Below are 16,342 nucleotides of genomic sequence, written 5' to 3' on the forward strand. Positions count from 1 at the left end.
TCCAGGATATGGAACATGTGGTGCTGCAGAAGGTGTTCGTGAACGTTATAAGAGGAACACAACTTTGCATAGATGCTGGCGGAAATCACTACCAGAATTTCCTGTAACTAGTACGCGCATTTGTCCATTATTCTGTACAAACTACACATGCAAAACAGGGTTCTGTTTTACGTGGCCCACCCTGTACATACATTTCAATAAAAAAAGGCACCAAAATGTTTCCTTAACCTTAAAGTGTAGCTAAACGTTCGACAAACTTCTGACATGTCATAGTCACATGTCAGAAGTTTGGATTGGTGGGTGTCCGAGCACTGAGACCCCCACCAATCGCTAGAACGAAGCAGCTGAAGCACTCGTGTGAGCACTCAGCTGCTTAGTTTCTGTTCGGCTTTTTCCGGAAAGCCGATGTATCAGAGTACGTGCTCATAGACTTTCTATTGAGTCCGTACTCCGATACATTGATTTCCGGAAAAAGCCGAACAGACACGAAGCAGCTGAGCGCTCACACGAGTGCTTCTGTTGCTTCGTTCTAGCGATTGGTGGGGGTCTCTGTGCTCGGACCCCCACCAATCCAAACCTCTGACACGTCTCTATGACATGTCAGAAGTTTGTAGAACGTTTAGCTACACTTTAAATTACATTGAATGGCTCGAAACACAGAAATAACCGTGTGATGTCACTTTGCTATCTCAGAGCAATTATTGAGGGACCAAGATATTTTCACTTTATTACCAATGAAAAGCTCTAACATGATGTGAATCAGAGCACTCATGTGAATCAGAGCATCTAGCTAAGGTCTCATGCACATGGCTTATGGCTTCACACAACCTCCGAATTGTAAGGAGCCATAGCGGAGCACCCATAGTAAAGGTATGTCTAAAATGCATTCATTGGTACCCCCTTAACCCCATATATTTATCTGTATCACCCAAACATGATGTGAATAGAACCTTAGTTGCAGCAAATACAATAAACAAGGAACAGATCAAAGTACTTATTACCTCAGTGTATGATTGATAAATACTGCTACTTAGATTGTTCGGCTCCACCTCTGCTCTCTCCATGGCGCCCCAGACATATTGTCCGGATGCATCAACTTGCCACCACAACCATCGCTCCCTGCTGACATCAATCAAACAGGTGATTAAAACTCCACTTTTCCAGATACTCACTGCTTCAGTGTCTTTGTGCCTAGTGCCTGCCTCTAGTCCTGATTCCTGATTGTGATGTCTTAGTTGCTAACCTTAGGATACGTTTGTGACTTTGTGTTTCGTCTGCTCTTGGTACGGCTGCCATCTTTTACCTTCAGTCTGACCTCTGGCTTTCTATTGGCCATATTTTTGCCCACTGATTAATGTAGAGCAGTGGTCCTTGGGATGAACTTGGGAGTACCCTTCAGCAAAGCCCATACCCCCTTGAGGGTTTTAATGGTAAAGACAAGGGCTGCTGCACCCCAGGTTAACCTGTGCAAATCCAATCTTGATATAGAGGGTCCACTACCTGCTCCGTAACACATAGCTACAGCAAGAATTAGTTTCACCTATTATAGCAAACAAATTCAATCCCTCAAAGAAAGCCAGTCAGCAGACTTATTCTCAGGACAATGGTGGACCTCAAATCACACGTTCTTCAATTATTATTAAGTGCCAGAAGATGCCTTTCAGCTATAATAATAAAGTGCACAACCAGAACTGTATTACCTGGTAAGGGCTAAACGGTGTGTGGTCCTGAGGGATCAAAATAGCCTGGTCCTGAACCGGTTAAAAAGAAGCCAGCCAGGTGATCAACACAGTTGAGAATTCTTTAATCCCTGGTGATCAGCTGTAATCACCAAGGAAAGCCACACCTGGCAACCATGGCCAAACATGTAATGTGGTCCAGGTCCACAAGAGCAGGAGCCACTCTTAGGGTATGTTCACACGGCGGGGGTCCATAACGGCTGAAATTACGGGGATGTTTCAGCCTGAAAACATCCCCGTAATTTCAGCCGTACCGGCATGTGCAGGCGCTTGAACGCCGCGTCAATTACGGCCGTAATTAGCGCTGCTATTCATTGGAGTCAATGAATAGCGGCTCCAATTACGGCCAAAGAAGTGACAGGTCACTTCTTCTACGCGGGCGTCAATTTACGCGCCGTCATTTGACAGCGGCGCGTAAATATACGCCTCGTGTGAACAGACAAACGTCTGCCCATTGCTTTCAATGGGCAGATGTTTGTCAGCGCTATTGAGGCGCTATTTTCGGGCGTAATTCGGGGCAAAAACGCCCGATTTACGTCCGTAAATAGGCCGTGTGAACATACCCTTACAGACCAGCTCTCAGTTCTGTTTTATATGAAGTGCATGTGCACTAATAGGATGCAAGGACGGGGGTTGTCCTTTAAAAGGTAATTTACCCCTTTTGTTTGTTTTATGTGATTATATATATATTTTTTCTTTGCATGATTATGAAGGCAGCCATTTTGCCTAAGTTGCAAATATGTGCTTTATAGCTGGCACCTGGACGTAAGAAAACTGTATCCAGTCAGGTGTATAGTAAAGAAAAGAAGAAGTAATCAATCATAGTAGAACGTCTTGAAAAAACTAGATTGGAGCGTTGTATGATATATTTAAGGTGGTTTAAGAACAACTTGGACAGTTACATTCAGACATATCTTCTGTGGGCAGTGTCTCAAAGTTTTCCAGTTCACACAAAGGTTTAATATCACTTGGAATAACGGATTAATTCACAAATGAACAACCAATTCACCTACCCTCACACAGCTATGAAGTGATTTATGATGTGAGCACCCTCTGTATGTACAGGAGTTTTCCCACCGAGAAGGTCTCAGAACCAAGCAGGTTCCCACCACGATCAAATAAGCTAAGAGCGAGGAAAGTTGTAGGCCATGTCTTCTGTTTGTGTAGGACAATTACCATTTTTTTCCACAAAAATGTGAACAGATCCCATCAGAGAGAAGTATGAAAACCCGTGTCAAAGACAAAAAAGCTTGACTCGTCCCTGGCTTCAAAAACTGCTTGTTATGTCGATGATAATACAGTGTGAACTATGACCTACTTTTCTGGATAAAAACATCTGGGTCAATCTCATAAAGCAATCTTTTTTTGATCTTGCGGCGGTGAAATAGTTTCTTAGACAATACTTACAAGTTGTTTTATCTTATTAAAGGGGTTGTCCCACGAAGGACATTCATCACCTATCCACAGGTAAGTGATAAATGTCTGCTCGCTAGGGGCTCCACCGTTGAGTGCGATGAATGAGATGTCGGTGCATTTTAGATGCATAGGAAGTAATGTAGAGTACCGTAATATATATATATCTATATATATATAGATATATATATCTATATATATATATATATATATATATATATATATATATATATATATATAGATACATAAAAATAATAATTAAAGGGAACCTTTCACTAGCCCATACATGTTCAGCTGAGTGCACCATGTAATAGGCAGGGCTGCACAGACCTTGCGTCTCTTAAAACTATGTTTCTAGCCTCCTCCGTTTTTTTAGATATCGGTGCGGTTATATTTAGTGCCTGATATTTAAATGACCCCCTGTACTGTCAATGGGGCGTTTCTTTTCTTGGAAAGGGCAGGGGGCATAATACTTAGCTCTCTGACACTGTCCAATCAGCTATCGACCGTGTCAGAGTGGCTTGTGCTGTGTGATCTCACAGTCTTTCCTTCACTGTCTGACCAGAGCAGCACACACGCACAGCTCCGCTGCCACGGAATAGAAGAGAAGAATATGAATTCTTCTTCTCCTCTTCTGTTCCGTAGCGGCCGCGTCGGAGCTGTGCGCACGTGCGCACACTCTGCTTCTCTCTCCAGCTCTTGTTTTGGCAGGCAAGATACACGGTTCGGTCTCTTCATGTCTTGGGAGTGTTGGAGTATTTTGCTAAAGCGCCTGCTCCTAAGGGGTTGATTTCTGTAGTATATAGGCTTATGTTGTCTAAGCATTTCGGGGATCTTATGGAACCCATAAGGGTGAAATGGGAACAGGATATGGGCCCTATACCTAAAGCTCATTGGGAGTAAATCTTGGCATCACCTGGAAATCTGTCCATGAATATAGCACAAAGGAGATTGATCACAGATCTTTTTAATACACAGGGTGTATAGGACGCTGTGGGGTTTGAAGAAAAAAAAAGGATGCTAAGTGCCCTAGGTGCCCATTGGGCAAGGCAGATATTTTTCATACAGTGAAGGAAATAAGTATTTGATCCCTTGCTGATTTTGTAAGTTTGCCCACTGTCAAAGACATGAACAGTCTAGAATTTTTAGGCTAGGTTAATTTTATCAGTGAGAGATAGATTATCTAAAAAAAGAAAAAAGAAAATCACAGTCAAAATTATATATATTTATTTGCATTGTGCACAGATAAATAAGTATTTGATCCCTTTGGCAAACAAGACTTAATACTTGGGGGCAAAACCCTTGTTGGCAAGCACAGCAGTCAGACGTTTTCTGTAGTTGATGATGAGGTTTGCACACATGTTAGATGGAATTTTGGCCCACTCATCTTTGCAGATCATCTGTAAATCATTAAGATTTCGAGGCTGTCGCTTGGCAACTCGGATCATCTGCTCCCTCCATAAGTTTTCGATGGGATTAAGGTCTGGAGTCTGGCTAGGCCAATCCATGACATTAATGTGCTTCTTTTTGAGCCACTCCTTTGTTGCCTTGGCTGTATGTTTCGTGTCATTGTCGTGCTGGAAGACCCAACCAGGAGCCATTTTTAATGTCCTGGTGGAGGGAAGGAGGTTGTCACTCAGGATTTGACGGTACATGGCTCCATCCATTCTCCCATTGATGCGGTGAAGTAGTCCTGTGCCCTTAGCAGAGAAACACCCCCAAAACATAATGTTTCCACTTCCATGCTTGACAGTGGGGACGGTGTTCTTTGGGTCATAGGCAGCATTTCTCTTCCTCCAAACACGGCGTGTTGAGTTAATGCCAAAGAGCTCAATTTTAGTCTCATCTGACCACAGCACCTTCTCCTAATCACTCTCAGAATCATCCAGATGTTCATTTGCAAACTTCAGACGGGCCTGTACATGTGCCTTCTTGAGCACGGGGACCTTGCGGGCACTGCAGGATTTTAATCCATTACGGCTTAATGTGTTACCAATGGTTTTCTTGGTGACTGTGGTCCCAGCTGCCTTGAGATCATTAACAAGTTCCCCCCGTGTAGTTTTCGGCTGAGCTCTCACCTTCCTCAGGATCAAGGATACCCCACGAGGTGAGATTTTGCATGGAGCCCCAGATCGATGTCGATTGACAGTCATTTTGTATGTATTCCATTTTCTTACTATTGCACCAACAGTTGTCTCCTTCTCACCCAGCGTCTTACTTATGGTTTTGTAGCCCATTCCAGCCTTGTGCATGTCTATGATCTTGTCCCTGACATCCTTAGAAAGCTCTTTGGTCTTGCCCATGTTGTAGAGGTTAGAGTCAGACTGATTAATTGAGTCTGTGGACAGGAGTCTTTTATACAGGTGACCATTTAAGACAGCTGTCTTTAATGCAGGCACCAAGTTGATTTTGAGCGTGTAACTGGTCTGGAGGAGGCTGAACTCTTAATGGTTGGTAGGGGATCAAATACTTATTTCTCTGTGCACAATGCAAATAAATATATATAATTTTGACTATGTGATTTTCTTTTTTTTTTTTTTCTATATAATCTATCTCTCACTGGTAAGATTAACCTAGCCTAAAAATTCTAGACTGTTCATGACTTTGACAGTGGGCAAACTTACAAAATCAGCAAGGGATCAAATACTTATTTCCTTCACTGTATGTTCTGGGCCTGTGGTGCTCTCAGAACCCTTTGGGGGGAAGTGACGGATCTGATACGGCAGGTCTATGGGGTGGGGCTTCCAGATGAGCCAAAGGTACTGCTTCTTGGGTATGTTGGGGATCTGGAAGGGGACCGGCAGGAATGTTTAGTTATTGCCAAGATTCTATACAGGTCCGAAAAGGTATAGCTAAACACTGGTTGGATGCAGACCCACCCTCCATGGGGGAAATTCTTGGGACTAGTAATCATACCATTCTGATGGAATAAAATATATACAATAAAAGGGTAAGTGTCAAGAAATTTGGAAAGCAATGGGATAAATGGATTGATCACTCGGGGTTGGCATCGAACACCCTGCTCAGACTTCGAGTGCCCGGAGTAGTGCAGTGAGAAGGAAGAATCTAACTTATGGCAAGTTGACAGCAACGTGATATGTCATGTTCACACTGGAAAGGTTCTTAAACAGTGGGATGGTGGATAGGGATATGGTTATGGGGGCGGGGGGTATGGGGCTGATATAATGGATGACCTATTCGGGTTCGGGACTGCGGTATAGGTGAACGAATATGGCTGTTTCTTAGATTGTGTTGGGAATGTCCTGTTCTCTTTTGTGCATTGCTTGAGGACTGATTCTGACTCGTTGATATAGGGCTGTGGGGGGGGGGGGGGTGTTCAAAACTTTTGTTTGTGGTAATCATATGTACCTGTATTGTGATATGTGTGATGAAAACATTATGTTATGCCGTATTTTATACGGATTTGAGCGTACTGTTAATAAACTTGGATTGGTATTAGCATAGATCAATGCAGGCGGCAGACATTCACTCACATTTGGAAAAGCCAGAGGTCAGAGCAGGCAGTCATTACGGTAAACAGGCAAATGGTCAGGGCAGAGAGCAGGCGCCACGCAGGTGAGGTCAAGTTCAGGCAAGGTTGGTAACAGGCTATGAAATACAAGTCTCAGAAGTATACCACTAGCAATCTAGAGTAAGTACCTAATTGCTCAGGCATGGAGCAATGTAAGAGGGACCTTTTAATACTGGGAAAGCTGGGTGGAATTTGGCTTATGAGAGGTAAGCCTTGGGGCATGGGAGGCCGCCAGCAGCATGGACAGGAGTAGAAGAGTGGTGCCGGTCGGGAGCCAGAAGACTCCAGGAACTAGTGAGTATACGGCTGCGTATGGCAGCGGCAGCTATTAAATGATCAAACAATGAGGTACCACTTTAGCTCACCAGTGAAGCACAGAAAACTATTGAGGCAGTAGAGGAGGGGCTCATTTTATCTCCAGGTTTCCTGTCCTTGCACGCATATCCTCTCTCTGGTATTGCTGTCATGAGCGAGGGCAGTAAGTATTAATAGTAAGGCAAGCGGATTAGCTCCATTGAAGTACAATGAAAGACATTTATCTCATGACTAATGACATTCAGAGTTATAAAGTGGGAGAAAGCGGTTCTAATTGATCTAGAGAAATTATCGGACTGCCCTGTGTGGTCAGGTTAAAATTGTATTATTAAATTTATGTTTTATTTCCCCTGTGGTGGTGAAGTGAACACTCGCTACTGGATTCCCTCACAAGTTACGGTTGATCCAGCAGTTGGACTCCCTGTGGTCAGCTTATTGTTGGGGGAACCCTTCAAACAAATGCAACCTCTTTAGGCTGGATTCACACACAGCGTTTTACGGCTTTTTTTTTCCCGCTTTTTTTGTAATAAAACGCTGCAGCCAGATGTTACTCTAAAGTCTAGTGTGCAATAAAGAAAATATTACATATAAAGCATATTGATTTTGGGTGTTTTTGGGGTCCCTGTTTTACTTTGTTTTTCTTTTTTAAATACAGCATGCTCTGGGAATGGTATTTTTTCTGAAAAACACATGTTCAAAATAAAAAATGCCACCAAAATAGCTTTTAAAAAATGCATTGGAAAACGCTCGAAATTCATGGCATTATTGAAAATCATTTTAGAAAAGCTGAAAAAAGGGGGCGTGGCCTGCACGCTGATGGCGCCAGCTGCTTGATCCTGTAGCTCCGCTTTGAGCACCAGATAACTCAGCTCACACCATCTTTACTAGAGAATATTTTTCTTCTTACCTGCTTACTTACTTCCTCAGACTGGTCTAATGATGGGGAGAGTGAAAAGCCAAATACTTCCCCAGTTTGTCTCCCTCACACTACAGCTCACCTGCCTCCTCTACTAGCATGGCATCTGACGCTGCAAGCAGGAACCCGCCTCACTTATTCCCACATCCTCTGACGGATGAAACATCTTCTGGCCTCCCTACGGTCTTCCCTGCAAGAAGACATGCTGGGCATGGTACGAGTCATACAACATGAGTTATCCCAAATGGGGAAGAGAACCTCTTGGATGGAGAAGAAAATGGCGGAACTTACTTCTTCACATAATGCGCAGATAGCTGTTAATGAGGCCTTGGAAAATTAGGTGTCTCACATTGCTAACAAGCTTAACAATATGGAAGACAGACATAGACGGAATAATGTCAGACTGTGAGGCATCTCTGAATCTGTGAGTACAGACAAGCTTGAACCACTGCTTAAAGATTTGACTATGACGGCCCTGCTGAATGCATCACCTATGGACTTAACTATAGGCAGAATACACAGAATCCCCAAACCGCCAAATTGGCACCTTCTATTTCTCGAGATGTCGTTGCAAGGATCCATTTTTATTAAACCGAAGATGAGCTAATACTGCTCTGGCAGATATATTCAATGGTGTTTCAGTGTATCCTGATTTATTAGCCACTACCTTAGCTAAAAGGAATGAATTTACATCAGCCACAAAATTGCTTCGAGAACGCCAGATGAGGTATCGTTGGGGATTCCCAGTAAAACTGATCATTCATCATGATGGTGCACAACACATTTGCAATAGTCCTGCCATGGTTATGCAAAAACTAAAGATCTTGAGCAAACTTTTGGATAAAGCTCTCATTCCAACAATGGACGCTAAAACATCCAACCGGATTACTCCTGATTGGACCGTTACCTGAAAAAGTACACTACCAACATGGTGCTCTGGTGCTGGGAGGTGATGACACGGCTAGTGTGGTACTGACTGTTACCTTTTACCTGCCCTGGTATACCTTTTTTGCCTTTTGCTAAAAATGGCTTTTGTGGAACATTGGTTCCTATGTTTTTTGTTTGTTCTTTTTCTATTCCCTTTTTCTTACAGCAGGCAACCAGCTTATCTATTGTATTGTATATATCATGTCTTACTCTGGTTAAGCACTTATATGCCGCGCTATAATGGGGGCAAAAATTCTTTCTATTAACCCCTTCAGGACACATCCTGTTTTGGCCTTCAGGACACAGCCGATTTTTTCAAATCGGACATGTGTTACTTTATGTGGTAATAACACAGGAATGCTTTTATCTATCCGAGAGATTCTGAGAATGTTTTCTCGTGACATGTTGTACTTTATGTTAGTGAAAAAATTTGGTTGATAATTTCGGTATTTATTTCTGAAAAACACCAAAATGTAGAAAAAAAATTGCAAAAATTAGCATTTTTCTAAATTTAAACGTATCTGCTTGTAAAACAGATAGTAATACCACACAAAATAGTTACTAGTTAACATTTCCAATATGTCTACTTTATGTTTGCATCGTTTTTTGAACGTTCTTTTATTTTTTCTAGGACGTTACAAGGCTTAGAACTTTAGCAGCCATTTCTCATATTTTAAAGAAAATTTCAAAAGGCCATTTTTTCAGGGACCAGTTCAGTTCTGAAGTGGCTTTGAGAGCCTTATATATTAGAAAATCCCCAGAAGTTACTCTATAAAACTGCACCCCTCAAGGTATTCGAATCAGCATTCACAAAGTGTTTTAACCCTTTAGGCGTTTCACAGGAATGAAAGCAATATAGAGGTGAAATTTACAAATTTTTTTTTTTTTGCTGAAATTCATTTCTAATACTTTTTTTTTGTAACACAGAAAGTTTTACCAGAGAAAAACAACTCAATACTTTATTGCCCAGATTCTGCAGTTTTTAGAAATATCCCATATGAGGCCCTAGTGCGCTAATGGACTGAAACACCGGCCTAAAAATCAAAGGAGCACCCAGTAGTTTTTGGGCGTTCTTTTTTATTAGAATATATTTTAGGCATCTTGTCAGGTTTGAAGAGGTCTTGTGGTGCCGAAACACCCCAAAAGTGACCCCATTTTGGAAACTAAACCTCCCAAGAAATTTATCTAGGGGTATAATTAGCATTTTGACCACACAAGTTTTTCACTAAATATATTGGAATTAGTCTGTAAAAATGAAAATCTTTTCATTTTTCTGAAAAAAACATAGACATTTTTAATATTTACAAGGAATAACGAAGAAAATGCACCCCAACATTTGTAAATCAATGTCTCCCGATTACGGCAATACCCCATATGTGGTAATAAACAGCTGATTGGACCCACAGAAGGGCTCAGAAGAGAAGGAGCGCCATTTGGATTTTGGAGCACGGATTTTGCTGGATTGGTTTTCGGTGCCATGTCGCGTTTGCAACGCACTGGAGGGACCAAAACCAATGTTATCCCATTTTGGAAACACCCCTCAAGGAATTTTTCTAGGGTTATAGTGAGCATTTACAAAATAAAGAGGGTTGGGCCCTTGGTAGTTGGCAGGTCTAATATACAAATTGAGAACAGATGCCAAAGGCAAGGAAACCCTATTTCCCAACTACCATTAAATTGATTGATAATCTTTATTGTGCTATTAAAGCAAATAGACATACAGACAAAACCAACATATAAAGTTAAAATTTTCAATGCATGGATAGGGATAATAGCCGTGCGTGGCTATTATCCCTATCCATGCATTGAAAATTTTAACTTTATATGTTGGTTTTGTCTGTATGTCTATTTGCTTTAATAGCACAATAAAGATTATCAATCAATTTAATGGTAGTTGGGAAATAGGGTTTCCTTGCCTTTGGCATCTGTTCTCAATAGTGAGCATTTAGACCCCACGGGTCTTTTGCAGAATTTATTAGAATTAGGGCGTGAAAATAAATATCACTATTTTTTTCCACTAAAATGTTGAATTTTGTAATTTTTACAAGGGATAAAGGAGAAAAAAAAAACAACAATTTTTGTAAAGCAATTTCTCCCGAGTACGGAAATACCCCACATGGGGGTCATACTTTTTTTTTCATTAGAAATGAATTAACCCTTTCAGGACCGATCAATTTTTTGCTGTCTTATTTTTGTTTTTCACTCCCCACGTTCTTAGAGCCATAACTTTTTTGTTTTTCCGTCAAGAGTTGTGTGAGAGCTTATTTCTAGCGGGAGGAATTGTAGTTTGTATTGACACCATTTAAAGTGCCATAAAATGTACTGGGAAACTGAAAAAAAATTATTTGCGGGCTGATATAGGAAAAAAATCTGATTCCACTTTTTGGGGTTTTTTCAGTTTACATTATTCTGCGGCTCAATAAAATTACGGTGATACCAAATTGATATCGTTTTTTTTTTTTTACATTATACTACTTTTAAAAAGACAAATTTAATTGTTAAATTAAAAATAGTTTTGTTTCACCACATTCTGAGAGCCGTAACTTTTTTATTTTTCAGTTGATTGAGCAGTGGGAGGTCTTAGTTTTCTGCGGCACGAGCTGTAGTTTTTATTCGTACCATTTTTTGGTACATACAAAGTGATCCAAAAGTTCTATTTTATTTTTTTTTTAGAGCTAAAGTGACAAAAAAGCAGCGATTCCGGCGGTTTAAATTATTTACGTTTTTTACGGTGATCACCGTTGGAGTTAAATAGTGGTATATTGTAACGGACAAAGCGATACTAATTTTGTTTATTTTTTTTACATTACTTTAGAAGAAAAATGGGAAAATAGTTTTTTTAACTTTAAACTTTTTTCTTTCTCACTACTAATAACTTTAATTCTTCTACACATTTTATTAGTCCCCTTAGGGGACTTGAACCAGCAATCATTGGATCGCTGGTACAATATACTGCAATACTAATGTATTGCAGTATATGGTTATTTTTATAGGCTTCTGTAACCGCACAATCGCTGTTCCTGTCCGTTAGGGCAGATTCACACGAACGTTGCGTTTTTGCGCGCGCAAACAACGCAGCGTTTTGCGAGCGCAAAAACCATTTGACAGCTGCGTGTGTCATGCGTGTCTGATGCGCGGATGCGTGATTTTCGCGCAGCCGGCATCATAGAGATGAGGCTTGTCAACGCCCGTCACTGTCCAAGGTGCTGAAAGAGCTAAATCTTTCAGCACCCTCGACAGTGAATGCCGAACACAACAGCGAAAAACCTGTAAAAAAAAAAGATAAAGTTCCTACTTACCGAGAACTTCCCGGCCGTTGCCTTGGTGACGCGTCCTTGGTGACGCGCCTCTCTTGACATCGGGCCCCACCTCCCTGGATGACGCGGCAGTCCAAGTGACCGCTGCAGCCTGTGATTGGCTGCAGCCTGTGCTTGGCCTGTGATTGGCTGGAGCTGTCACTTGAACTGAAGTGTCATCCCGGGAGGTCGGACTGCAGGAAGGAGACAGGAGTAATCGGTAAGTTAGAACTTCGGTTTTTTTTACAGGTTCATGTATTTTGGGATCGCAAGTCACTGTCCATGGTGCTGAAACAGTTTAACTCTTTCAGCACCATGCACAGTGAATGTCTCCCGACGTCGCGGACCGGAATTTTTTTTGCCGGGTTCGGCCAAAACGAGTTTGGCCGAACCCGGTGAAGTTAGCTTCGGTTGTCGGGGTTCGCTCCTCGCAAAGACACTCCGTTTGGATGCTTGGAAACAGAAAAGCATGTGGTGCTTTTCTGTTTCCATTCATCCTTTTGACAGCTCGTGCGCTGTTTGTCCGTTCGCACGGAAGTGCTTCCGTGCGACCTGCCTGGTTTTCACGCACCCATTGACTTCAATGGGTGCGTGATGTGTGAAATACGCAGTTATTGAACCTGTCGCGTATTTTGCGCAGCGAACAAACGCTGCGCAAAATACACGGACTGTGTGTACTGCCCCATAGACTTCTATAGGGCATTGCGTGCCGCGCGAAAACCACGCGGCCTACACGCTGCCAAATCACGCTCGTGTGAATCCCCCCTTAGTCCCGGGTGTCAGCTGTAATACACAGCTGACACCCGCAGCGTATGGAGCGGGCTCAGCTGAGCCGGCTCCATACATCAACCCCCGCACCATCACGTGCTATTAAGTCATAGTGCTCAAAGGGGTTAATGCACAGCAGATGGTGTGAATATTGCAATTTTCCACTGGTGTGCCATTTTAGTGCAGAATATGTTGTGCCCAGTTTGTGCCACTGAAGACAAATACCTCATAAAATGTTAAGCGGGTTCTCTCAGGTATGTGGCAGGGTATGGCGATGCCATATATGTTGGCGCAAAATGCTGTTTGGGCACAATGCAGGGCTCAGAAGGGATGGCGCATCATTTTGCTTTTGGAATGAAGATTTTGCTTGGTAGTAGTTGTTTGGGGTTTTGCTGGTATTTTAGTTCATAATGTGGGGGCATATGTAGGCTGGGCTGAGTACATCAGGGCATAATAAGAGGGTATAATAATGCGGTAAATAAATAATAATTCATAGATGTGTGGCCAGTGTCGCAGTGATAAATGTTGCCCGATCTTATCCGCTTTTTGAACACACTGCACATTTTGCATCGCCATATTCTGAGAGCCAGAACTCTATTTTTTCTCCACCGGAGCCGTGTGGAGGCTTATTTGTTGCGGGACAATCTGTAGTTTTCATTGGTACCATTTTGGGGTACATGCGATTTTTCTGATCACTTTCTATTCAATTTTTTTGCAAGCCGGGTGACCAAAAACAAGCAATTCTGACAATGTTTTTTAGTTTCTTTTTTTCAGCGTTCACCGTATGATATGACAGTTTTACTTTACTTTGCGGGTCGGTACAATTACGGCAATACAATATGTATATAGGTTTTTTTATGTTTTGCAGCGTTTGCGCAATAAAATCACTTTTTTTATAAAAAATTATTTTCTGTGTCACCATATTCTGAGAGCCGTAACTTTTTTATTTTTTAGTCAAAAAAGCTGTGTAAGGGCTTGTTTTTTTGCGGGACGGGTTGTAGTTTTCATCGGTACTATTTTCCGGTACATGCAACTTTTTGATCACTTTTTATTCTCTATTTTGGGAGGGGTGGTGACCAAAAAAATAGCCATTCTGGTGTTTTTTTTATTGATTTTGTTTTTGAGTGTTCATCGTGCGGGAAAAATAACATTATGGGTTTTATAGTTTGGGTCGTTGCGAACGCGGCAATACCAAATATGTGTTCATTTTTTTCCTATAATGAAAGGCTTATTATAGGAAGAAAAAAAAGCAGTGTTTGTTTATATAACGTATTCCTTTTATTTAAAAACATTTTTATTACTTTTTTTTACTTGTCCCACAAGGGGACATTTAGACTTGCAGCTTTGATCACTGCTAGAATACATTACACTACCTACGTAGTGTAATGTATTCCAACTGTCATTGTGACGTGACAGTCACACTGACAGGAAGCCTCGGAGGACCGGCCGGAGGCTGCTCCTCCGAAGCTTCCGTACATGGCAACCCGGAGATCATTGTCTGGCCTCCGATTGACGCGGCAAGCATCGGCAGCCCCCACAATCACTTCCTGGAGGCTGCCGATGTGCTTCAAACCCCTTAAATGCGGCAAACACAATCTGTCGCCGCATTTATGGGGTTAGTTGCCGAAATCAGCGGCGATGGTCCGCTGACCGGCAAGACTGGAGTGTCAGCTGTCGTGGACAGCTCACCTCCCGGTTCCCGGACACTGTCCGTTAAGGCAGTGTGCGCAGGGAACTACTCCGCAACTGTACGTCCTGATGCGGAAAGCAAGCCCTCTGCAGTTGCAGTGCAGCGCGTGAACAGGTTAATGTTAAGGGCCTTAACTCACCCATTTAAAAGCTCCCTCCTTTGGTCTGATGCACTGTAGTCCCGCTGTGACATCTTGATGGTACAGGAGTCACATGTTCTCGAGGTAGCTAACATTTGATGTAAACATAATAGATTTCCTTATATATTTCACTCTCCGGCTGTATTGGGATTAAGTCCTCTGTGAGCTTTTCTGTTCAGCATTTCGTCACTGACGCATTAGGTAGATATCTCATACTTATATGCAAGATAAATAATATCATATATATAATTGCTAATGTTTATGTACCTAATATGCATCAACTATCATATGTGAGATTTTTGCTTATTTTTTTTTTTTAAACTGTTCGAGGTAGCGCAAGAGACAATATTAGGTGAAGACTTTAACATTCCGGTTAATGCTCAGACTGCTTGTTGTACACATTCTACGCGTCATTGTGACGACTTGAGGAACATGCTAATAGAAACTTCTCTACATGATGTATGACGACACCACCACCACGCTGGGGAAAGGGATTACACGTTTTCGTCGTCAGTGCACGTCACAGTCCAGAATAGATTATTTTCTAATATTGTGGTGCGGTTTTTCGAACTGACTTTCTGCTACAGAACACAGCGCTGGGGTTAAAAAAACAAAACGCAACCATACTTACCCCCTTACTGCGCGTAGTCCGGCCACATGGGATGAAATGTCATGCCAGGAGGCCGGACTGCAGGAAGGAGAGTGTTCTGGGAATTTATTTTTTTTCCTGAGCTGTGATTCTGCTGCAAAAGTCGCAACAGTGTAGAAAAGTAGTAGATGAGATCCAGCGCTCAATTATACAAGATAATCCAATGGTAGATTTAAAATGGAATCTGGTTCCAATTTTATTTGAATGAATGTAAAACCGGGAGTCAGGCTTCCCACAACGGGTAAGGTGGATGTATGGAAGAAGAAATAGGTGTGTAGCCTACGCGTTTCAGACGAAGTCCTCGTCCTTAGTCATGGCTGAAAGAATGAAAAGTTTGACAATCGGGGTTGGAGCTATATCCGGTTCTATGCAGGTGAATTTGATTGCGGTTCAGAGAAATGGACATATGGAACGCAACAATACAATTGGTGTTTAAACAATTAACATGTTTTTGAACTTTCGAGTATCGTAGTGAACAACTAGGTACAATTTCTGTGTAATGAATGAAGTACTAACAAAAAGAACTAAATTCATAAGCCCCTTGCCAGATCGTCATTCATTTGAGACGCACTATAGTCGAGGCAAGCAGCATCATGATCTACGCCTGGTAAGATAATTTTTTTATCAGCGTGATTTTTGTGTTATAAATATTCTAATGTCAGATTTATAATTACAGAATAAAAGTATGTGTAGTTGATCTAGAATAGTAATGTTTAATTGAATTAGAACCGGAGATAAGTCCTGCTTAAATAGAAACACCCCAACTTGTCATACAAATTGTAATGGAGTGAAAAGATGGTGTGAATGCGGTACAAGAAAATTTAAAATAGATTAAAAGTGACAAACATTGATGTATATATCTATAGGTCTGTACTAGACTGCTGATCAGATGAAGCATGTCTCATATCACATAAACAATCAAACAGAGACCCTGAATGTATATCAATTAATTGATTTC

This window comes from Rhinoderma darwinii, chromosome 1 (genome assembly GCF_050947455.1).
Source record: "Rhinoderma darwinii isolate aRhiDar2 chromosome 1, aRhiDar2.hap1, whole genome shotgun sequence".
NCBI lineage: Eukaryota > Metazoa > Chordata > Amphibia > Anura > Rhinodermatidae > Rhinoderma > Rhinoderma darwinii.